The sequence below is a fragment of the Triticum dicoccoides genome, chromosome 6B (genome assembly GCF_002162155.2).
Source record: "Triticum dicoccoides isolate Atlit2015 ecotype Zavitan chromosome 6B, WEW_v2.0, whole genome shotgun sequence".
In the NCBI taxonomy this organism is placed as follows: Eukaryota; Viridiplantae; Streptophyta; class Magnoliopsida; order Poales; family Poaceae; genus Triticum; species Triticum dicoccoides.
Window position 1 is genome coordinate 294,384,941 of NC_041391.1, and position 10,768 is coordinate 294,395,708.

Consider the following 10,768-nt stretch of genomic DNA (forward strand, 5'->3'; position numbering starts at 1 on the left):
AAACGCGATGAATCCTTCTCTCTGATTTTTTTCTCCCTAAACATGAAGATATAGAGTTGGAGTTGAGGTCGGTGGAGCTCCAAGGGGCCCACGAGGCATGGGGCGTGCCCAGGGGGTAGGGCGCGCCCCCCACCCTTGTGGACAGGGTGTGGGCCCCCTGGCCTTGATTCTTTCGTTAGTATTTTTTTACTAATTCCAAAAATATTCTTCGTGGAGTTTCAGGTCATTCCGAGAACTTTTATTTCTGCACAAAAATAACACCATGGCAATTCTGCTGAAAACACGTCAGTCCGAGTTAGTTCCATTTAAATCATGCAAGTCAGAGTCCAAAACAAGGGCAAAAGTGTTTGGAAAAGTAGATACGATGGAGACGTATCAGCGGCACGATGCTCCAATTCCTCCTCAGGTGATAGTTCAGGAGCGGCTACTTGATCATCTTGAGCGTCACCTTGAGCTTGTTCTTGATCTTGAACTTGCTCGGTGGTGAGAACTTGACCTTGGGCATCACTTGGTGGTTCACCACCATCTTGAGATTGATCTTGCCCTTGATCTTGTTCATTTGGTAGAGGTCCTTCACTTTGTTCTTCGGAAGCGTGTGGGTCTTGGGTTGGTGATGGTTCCACTTGAGTGGAACATTGTCCTTCTCCTTCGGCCACAAGGGGTTCATGAATGGGTAGGATATGACCAACACCCATTCCTCTTATGGCTTGGGAAGGAATTTCATCACCTACATCACAAGTACCACTTTGCTCCACTTGGGAGCCGTTATTCTCATCAAACTCCACATTACACGTCTCCTCAATGAGTCTGGTGGACTTGTTGAGGACACAGTAAGCATGAGAGTTTGTAGCATAACCAACAAATATGCCCTCATGAGCCCTAGGCTCAAATTTAGACAAACGAACACCTTTCTTGAGAATGAAACACTTACACCCGAACACCCGGAAGTACTTGAGGTTGGGCTCGTTACTGGTGAGTATCTCATATGGATTCTTCTTCAAGCCTTTGCGGAGATAGAGCTGATTGGATGCATGCCAAGAGGTGTTGATGGCTTCGGCTCAAAAGTTGTAAGGAGACTCGAACTACGCCATCATGGTCCTAGCCGCATCCATCAACGTCCGGTTCTCCCTCTCCGCTACACCATTTTGTTGAGGGGTGTAAGGTGCGGAATATTGATGCTTGATCCCCTCATCACTAAGAAACACATCCAAGGGGTAGTTCTTGAACTCAGTGCCGTTGTCACTTCTTATCGTCAAGATCTTTGCATTGTGTTGACGTTGAGCTTCATTTGCAAAGTCGATGACAGTTTGTTGGGTCTCACTCTTCCTCTTGAAGAAATATACCCAACACTGGTACGCGTCGGTGCTATACAAACGTTTTTAACCCCTTTCCACGATGGCATTTGGAACCGTCGCCAAGTGACTGTGGGCGATAGGGGGGTCCTTCCCACACGACCCAGAGACCGTCAGGGATAGGGATCCAAGATGCATATACAGTACTCCTACTCGTTTGTTCTTGCATTGCCATCACAGTCAGTATTTTGTGGTGCTACGTTTACGATGCGCGGCCCATCACAAATGGTTCACTTTTATAGAACGTGTATGATAAGCATATAGTCACACACATTCACTTTTGCCGAACCATATGAGATAACGAATTAAGAAGATTAGCTAATCGCCGTACAAGTGTTGGATAAGATTACGAAACATCGGACCGTCGTAACATCATCGTACACGACAACTATCACACACGCTATTTTGTGGTGCAACATTTACGATGCATACTTCATCAGAAATAGTTCATGGTTGCGAATCGTGTATGATAAGGCAACTATCACAAACATTTAGTTTGCTCGCACCGTTTATGATATTGTCTGACATCGCACACGCTTTGCAAATGGCAACTGTGTGCTTGCTTGCACACATTTCCTCCCTATGAACCGTCTCGGATTATGGTGTATATCACAAATGTTTGTGTTTTACCAACCGTGTGTGCCGTAACGACCCGTAGAGCGTTATTTCACCATAATTTAATTGTTGCTATATCAAATTGTATCGGATTTGAATTTGAATTTGACTTTGAATGTATGCTATAGCTTTATTCATATCCATCAGCTTCAGACAACCAATGCATTATTCGATTCATAGGTACATATCAAGAATTACATAAGAACCAAATAAAGAATGATGAACCACAGCTGTATACTTGTACTATTAAAGACGGTAAAGAAAGAGTCAAAATACATTCTGGTTGCTGAACAAGCTGACGCGGAATGCACATATTGTTCCCTCCTCCATGCATAAGCCACGCATGACTCTAGTCCAACCCCTTGTGATGGCCGACCGCCCATCCTTCATGGTCTTCATGGAAACATCTAGATAATCATCGTGTTCTGGTAGAAATACCTTAACCTTTGCATGCCCACCAATCATGTAGTTTGAGAAGTAATCTTGAGTAAACTGCTTTGAGAACCACTGCAAAGGAAAAAAGATTCAGACATTGTCATCTAACACAACTCATTATGGGCAGTAAAAAGAAGGCTGCAGAGTTCTTACTTACCATCCCGCAGTTCACTCTTGTATTGGATAAAGTGTAAACAAATAGTTTAATTGCCATGTTTTGACCCATTTTACTAACAATCTTTACCAGCTTCCTCACTTGATGCTGGTTCATCGATATCTCATTTCCCCATACGCCGAAAGGGTCGAAGCATGGATCTTCACCAATGACATATATACCTAAAAGCACCAAGTTAATATTAGAAGCTAAACACCAATTACACAATGATGTAGTACAACCCTCTTTTATAATATCTTATAACATCCAATATACTCACATATTATATGAATTAGCATCTTATATTATGGGCCGGAAGGAGTTTATTGCATTCTTACAAATTATCGGCTGATTAATTGCTGCTGTATCCATGGGTTAGAGTTAGTTTGAGCTAGTTCGGGCTCAAATAGCCCTAAAGTATATCTAAACATGAGGGCTAGTTTGAGCTAGTTGCATCTATAACCCACCCAAAAAAACTATCCAACCCAAGAGGTGCTAATTGGAGCTAGTTCTCCTAGTGCATTTATTGTCAATCTAAGTATTTAACCCTATCGTCCAAACACCTCTTTGGATGGAGTTAGTTCAGGGTTAGTCATGAGCTAGAAACTAACTCTAACCTCTAGCTAAGTTGAGTATCCAAATAGGGTTGTGTTGTTGTTGTTGTTGCTACTCTTCTTTGTATATCTAGACTTCATCAGAACATTAAGGTAACACTCTTACTTGTTGCTACGTACCCTAGGCTTGCATATGTAGACATTAAGTACAATGAACGTTGTTATGTAGCCTCAGTGTCGATGGAAATGACACCTATGGGATCACGGGAATCCCTACTACGGTTGCGGGGCGCGGGGTCGTGAGAAGAGCGGGATCAGCAGTCAGCACAAGCACACGGGTCGTTTATCCAGGTTCGGGCCGCAAGGATGCGTAATACCATAGTCCTGCTTTGATGTGTATATTAGTGTTCTTGGAGTTCTTGAGCCAGCTATGATGAGTGTAACTTGTCCAACGGTCCGAATCCTTCTCCTGCATGCCTAGGCTCTCCTTTTATAGGCAAGGGCATCGCCACAGTGGCACACAGGAGGTGGCATCGGTGTACAGTGGCTAAGCTTATCGTTTAGCCATTACGGGACAAGACGCATTTAATGCGCCTCTTAGGTCTCCCTCTCGATTTACCGCCGCTCCACTCTGCTTCGACATGCACCCTGGCCAGCGAGGCGGTCAGCGCCATGTAGGCTGGCAGGCTGCTGAGGTGGCGCGGTGGTAGGGCCTTCACGAAGATTTGCATGCCACCATGTAGGCATGTGGTGAGTTGGCTTGGAAGCCTCACGTCGACACGCAGGTGCCTTCCTAGCTGGTGGGCTGGCAGCTGCATGGGAGCGGCGGTGAAAACTTCGCGGGCGTGGTCCTGGCTATGGCCCTGCGGATGTCCTCAGCAAGAACCTTGCCGGGGCCCCGGCAAGGGTCTTGCCGCGGCGTTGTGGTCGTCCCCGGCAAGGATCTTGCCGGAGGTCTTGTGGGTTTTTCGGCAAGGATCTCACCGAGGTTCGTCGTCTTCTAATCCTCATCTGACTTGGAGTGTTTCTTGTCTTCACAAAGATCTGCATGCCACCATGGAGGCGCCTCCTGAGCCCTGGTCCCAACGTGGTTGGTGGTGTTGGAAAACCCTGGGCTCTAAGGTGGCGTGCTTTGCTAGCATTGGGCAAGTTGCCCCGACAAGGTTCTTGTCATGGCTGCGAAGGCTGCCCCAGCAAAGGCCTTGCCGGGGAGTCCACCTCGCCCTCTTGCTCTTCGTGTCTCGGGCGTTGCTCTGACCGTCTTATAGCCTCGGCCTCCTTCCCTTGCCTTGCCTAGCGTGGCCTTGGGCGTGGCTCTGACTGCCCGTGCACAGGTAGAGGGGTGCAAAGTATAACCCCTACTTCTGTACACCGACAGGAGCCCCCGCGACTAATCCACACATAAGCACGACGCGTTGTTGGGCTAGGCCTAGAACGGTGCACGGGCAGGCAGGGTCGGTCTTGACTGTGGTAACCCTTCATCCGTTGTGCTTCCCCAAGATTCGCGTTGAGTGCATGACGTGGGATCGCACGTGGGGTGACCGAAGCATGCTTGCATCACCTGCAGTGAATAGTAAAGAGGCGGCTTGCGTGTCTCTTCAAGACTGCGGGGCCGCTGCTCATTTATGTTTTCTCCTTTGGAACCGTCTTTCCACGCATCCCACTACGCCCGCCCCTCGTGCCACGTATGCCGCATGCACGATGCAGAGCGGGCGAAAGGCATGCAGAATACGTGAAGACGTGCATGCGTGGGTTGATACCCATGCGCCTTCAACTGGGCGGGGAGGGCGGTCGACGGCCTCGCCCTCTGTCACCTTAATGGGATGGATTGGCTAAGAGGGGAAGCTGAGCCCTGACCCCGCCCCTTTATAAGGAGGGGAACGGGAGGGACGGCACCCCTCAGCTCTTCGCCATCTGCCTCGCCCCATCCTTGCTTCTTCCTCCCTTCTGCCATGGCGAGAGGGAGCGTTGATGCTTCGATGGTGGCGGCGAGGGTCTCTGCTCTATAACGCGCCCCTCCTTCCCAAGAGCCCGTGGCGGCGGAGCCGGCCGCGAGGGGAAGGGGGAGGGGGCGCGGCCGAGGCCACCGTGGTGCTCGGGGAAGAGGAGGACGAGGCGGCGCGTCGGCCTCGCCTCCGCCGATGGTCCCTCTCCCAATGGAGGGCCATGTCGGGGACCAGCCCCGCGAGTTCTTCATCAGGCTGCGCTGGCCGGCGCGTCGTCGCCTTCGCCTCCCTACCCCATTTTCTCGGGAGATGGAGCTCGATCCATCGCAGGCACTGAGATTGCATATGAGGGGTTGTGGAAATAGCAGCACATGGGCCGATGTTGATTTCCCAGCTCCTCATGTCATGTATCTGCGTCATGGATGGAAAACCTTCGCTCGCATCCACAGCCTGATGGTGGGGCTCATTCTCTATTTCAAATTAATGGAGAATGGTCTCCCCTCCATCAAGGTCTTCGAAGACTTCGTGACTTGCCTGAAGTGTTGTGTGGAGAGCTCCTCTAATGACAAAGACTCTTCCTCGAGCTAGAGTGACGAGAAGGGCAGTGACAGTGACGACGAGGGTAGCAGGCGAGATGATGATGGGTCCGACTATGTGTCGGACCCGCCGTCCGGGCGGCATCGGCATCAGCAGCATCTGCACCAGGCCCCTTCTCCCGATGGGGCCGGCTCCTTGAACTTCTTGGGGTTGCCTCCTTGGATGGCTGGCGCGGGGAGGCCGGAGAAGGCGAAGAAGGAGGGTGGCGGGCCATCAAGTCGGTGTAAGATGGCACCGACGCCTTCGTAGCGTATTGACGGACCGGTGCCTCATCTTCCAGCTCTTCTCCCAGCACCATCATCACCAGCCCTCCCTCAAGCGGCCACCGGCATGTTCTCTTGGCGCCTTCTGCTGCTCGTACCTTGCCTAGGCACTCCTTTTGCCCTCTTGCCTCCTTGTACCGTTTCCTGAGGAGAGGGACAAGAAAGGGATTATGGGCACCTTATCTTTTTTTTAGCTTGTAAGCCTACGGGCCTTAGTAGGATTTAAAACGTGTAATCCCCTTGCTCATGTTTACATTCTGTACGAACTACCTATATGGAACGTATTAATGAAAACGGGTGCTTGCCGGGTCTTGTGTGTGTGAGAAAAGCCCATACCAAGGAACGAATCCTTGTTATTTTTAACATAAACATCGTTGCCCGGCAACAGGCCTTGCCACTCCCCTACTCCATTCAACCATACTCACGCCTTCGGTGGAGGGAGGGGCGAAGTAAGTTGTGGGCCCTACGCTTGCTTCCTTGCTGCCGCGGCTACAACCAAATTCCGAACCAAGAAGCGATTCTTGGGTGGCAGGAATGATGGGAGCACGGCAGCCTTCGAATAAAATGAGGCTTCATATGTCCCAATTTTATACGGAAATGCATAACAGGGGATAAGAAAACTTATCTGAATCCGCAGCCCCCGGCAACCCTAGCTTGCCGTGGGTGGACCCTCATGTCTTCAGCCCCTGGCAAGCTTGGCTTGCCGGGGCTGGACCGCCGGCTTGTTCTCTTTCTTCCACATAGCTCGGCAAAAACATCCATGTACCCTGTAAACCAAAGAGGACAGAAAAGAACAGAGAGACGCAAACTCAACCTCTATGCTAGGGGTTAGTCACCGCTAAGCACTATCAACCCTAACCGATGGAGAGACTTAACCTAGCATGCATGCTATAACTTAGGGCGCCAGCGCTTCATTTATTTATGCTCAGGGTCTGCGTCTGGCTTTGTACAGAGGGATACATACCTTGTCGGCAAGGCTTGTACAAAAGGTGGCTTGCCAGGGGGCCCAACAGCCGCGCCTTATGGGTAAAACTTGCGAAGATATTCGATGTTCCAGGAGTTGCTCACTAGAATGGCATCTTCAGTCTCCAGGCGGATTGCGCCAGGCCTGGTGGCTCGTGTTACTCGATAAGGTCCTTCCCACTTTGGCGTCAACTTGTTGGAACTCTTGGCCGAAGAACATGTCGAAGAACATGGTCGCGTTCCTCAAAGCTTCGGGCATGAACCTTGCGGCTATGGTAGTGGCGCAAGGCTTGCTGGTAGCGTGCTACTCTCACAGCCGCCCGAAGATGATCTTCCTCGAGGAGCGTCGCGTCATCGTGCCGTGATCGCTCTTGCTCAAGCTCATCATAAGCAAGCACTCGAGGTGACCCGTATATGAGTTCCGTGGGGAGAACTTCTTCTGCTCCGTAAACCAGGGCAAAGGGTGTCTGGACGGTGGCTCAATTTAGCGTCGTTCTGATCGACCAAAGAACCGCAGGAAACTCATCAATCCAGCGCCTTCCGATCTTGTGCAGCCTGTCAAAATTCTTCGTCCTCAGGCCATGCAGCACTTCAGCATTTGCCCTCTCCGCTTGGCTGTTGCTCCGTGGGTGTGCCTCGGAAGCAAAACAGACCTTGCTGCCAAGGTCTCCATTGTATTGCATGAAGGTGTGTCTTGTGAACTACGTGCCGTTGTCAGTGATGACTCTGTTCGGCACACCAAAGCGGCAAACTAGCCCCTTAAAGAATTAGACGGCTGACTATGCGGTCACCTTCCTCACTACTTCCACCTCCGGCCACTTTGTGAACTTGTCGATTGCAACGTACAAGTACTCAAAGCCCCCGACGGCACGGAGAAAAGGGCCTAGTATGTCGAGCCCCCAAACCGAGAATGGCCATGAGAGAGGGATTGTCTACAAGGCTTGAGCTGGCTGATGAAGCTTCTTCGAATGGAACTGGCACACTTCACACTTGGTTACTAGTTCGTCGCATCCTGTACGGCAGTGGGCCAGAAGAAACCTTGCTGGAAAGCCTTGCCGGCAAGGGCCCTCGACCCTATGTGGGAGCCACATATGCCTCCATGTATCTCCACCAACAGCTCCAATCCTTTCTCCCGGGGGATGCACTTCAATTTCACTCCATTTGGTCTTTTTCTGTATAGAACATTGTCAACGAACTGGTACAGGGCAGACCGGCGGGCTACTTTTTCTGCTTCTTCCTGCTCCTCAGGAAGCTCCCCTGTTCGGAGGAATCGGATGGTATGCTGCGCCCATGCTGGAGCCTATGGCTCGACGGCAAGGACCAAAGGCATTTCCTCTACCGTGGGAACGGTTGCCTCCAGGGCAAGGGCTTGGCGCCCCGCCAGAGTCGGTCGTCCCATGGCAGGCTCGGCATCCACGACAACATCTTCACCAGCCGCTCCAGGGAGCTCGGCGGGGAAGTACTTTCCGGGGCCTGACTTCCTCCGCTTGTTCTGCTCTGTTGATTGTTCAACGGATGGTTGAGTTAACCGAATATAACACCCCGGATGTAACTTTCCATATTTGTAACTCCAACTCTTGCCATTTCCGGCTATGTGATATGTTATTTCCTTCGTGGTTGGGTTTTGCCTTTTGTTTTGCATTTTGTTCATGTCATTCATCTCATCTCATAGCATCATGCGCATTGCATCTGCATGTTTTCATAAAGTTTGTATCCGTTCATAGTTTCCGTGTTCCCCCTTGTCTTTGTCGACCTCTCTCTGACCCCTCGCGTGCATCCGAAACTTTCCCAAATCCGACCCGCTCAACCGTCACCATTGGATCCGGATCATCCCCTAACATCTACAAAACATCTCCGTTTTCTTATTTGGACTCCCTAGCCTACTTTTCCGTCCGTCCGATTAAGATCGGAGGGATGAGATAGCCCCTACCCAAATATCCAGCCTTTATAAACTGACCCAACCCCAAATTTGAGGAGAGTTGTCCCATCCTCCTAGCTGCTGCCGCCACTCCTCCTGTCTCATCTTCCTTGGGATCCTCCCAGATCCCCTTCTCACCCAACCAGCGCTCGAGGCCTCCCCTCGATCCAACCACAGCCAGCCACCGATCCAACCCATCCACTACCTCCCATGCCTCCCCGAGCTCGACCCCGCCGCCTCGCGCCGCTTGCCGGAGCAACCAGTGACGACCCTCACCTCCAGGACCTCCTCCTCGCCACCCCATCTCGTCTCCAAAAACCGGTCACTGGACCCGCACCCCTCGTTGCTTCTACTTCTCCTGTTCCCTCCGGTTCCCTCTCCTCACTTGCTCTCTGTCTTTTCCATGGAGACCCACAGGAACACCGCTACCATGGTCGACCACGACGTGCCTCGCCGTCATCGGGAATGGAAGGATCGACCTCGGTTTTGCCTCTCCATCTCCTTCGATGCACCACCAGGAGCTCTTGAAGCCTCGCTCCGCCCCGTCTTGCGAGCACACCGACACCTTGGATCCCAACGGAGCCCCATCCTCCCCACGCCTCCACGTCGAGCCGCCGGCAGCCATCCTCGTCGTTTCCGCATCGAATTTCCCCGTCCCGCAGGTCGGCGGCCTCCTCCCTGCCCTTCCTCCTTCTCGTGCTCCCCTTCTTCTCTCATTACCTCTCTCTCTTCTCTATACTAGGTACCAGGGAGCCGCTCGAGCTCTGCTGCAGTGCCGCACCTTCTTTGATCCGGCATGGACCGGCCGGTCCCAAGCCCGGATCCGCCTGTCCGCTCCATCCCGGTCGTCCCACCGGAGTCCCCTGCCTCGCTGGCCTCCGCTGCCGCCTCCCGTTCGTGCGTCGCCGTCCTCTACATCCCTGCTTCAGTTCCAGAGAAGGACGAGTGCCCCGCTCCTGTGCGCGTGAGCAAGATGACCTACCACGAGCGTGTTGACCGTGCCCTACCTCGCCTCGATGTGCCTGCGTGGCCCGCAGCCAGCGCCAGGCCTAGCCGAAGCAAGCCAGCCTCAGCCTCTCCCTCCTTGCCATCTTGGGCTTGGCCCATGGGTGAGCGCCCACAGCCCCTCCTCTGTTTAGCCCATGTTCTGTGTAGTTTCAGCCCGTTACTTTTTTTTCCTATTTCAGCGAATTTACTATTTGTCCGGAGAGTGCAGTTTTACAGAAAAACCCCTAGAGTTCATGCATATAATAACTCATGAACCATGCATCATATGTAAATAATTTATATTTGTAAAATGCTTAGATTTTCATCTAGTTTCATAATCTGCTACTTTCATCTATGTTAAAAATGTTTAAAATGTTGTTCGTTTAAATTTGCTTAAATGCCATGCTAAAATGATTTATTTCATAACTATTTAACCGTAGCTCGGTTTTTAACAAACTTTATATGTAAATTGTCTAGAAAAATGCCTAGTTTAACATGGTGCACTCATCTTGCATGTTTAACAACTCTAAAATATGGCTTAGGGAAGAATAGTACCAAATTCATAATTTGCATATGGGGATTTTCCAGAAATGTTGTTTGTTGTTTCCGGCCTCATTTAAATTGCCTAGATAGGTAGTTTTATTATGCTTCACCCCTTGCCATGTTTAACAACATTTAATATTGTTGAGTACCTAAACGGGAGTGAACAGAATAAGCAAATGTGGTGTTTCGTCAATATGCAACTTGTTACATATTGAGCTCCACTTAACTTGTAGTGTTGTTTGTGCACTTTGCCATGCCATGCCTCATTAAGCCGGACATGAATCATACTTAATTGTGCATCATGCCATGTTTATGTGATGGTTGTTTACCATGTTGTTTGCTTCTTTCCGGTTTGCTTCTCTCGTTAGCTTCGGTTTTGTTCCGGAGTTGTGGGGATTCGTTCGACCATGTCCGCTTGTCTTCTTCACGGACTCGTTCTTC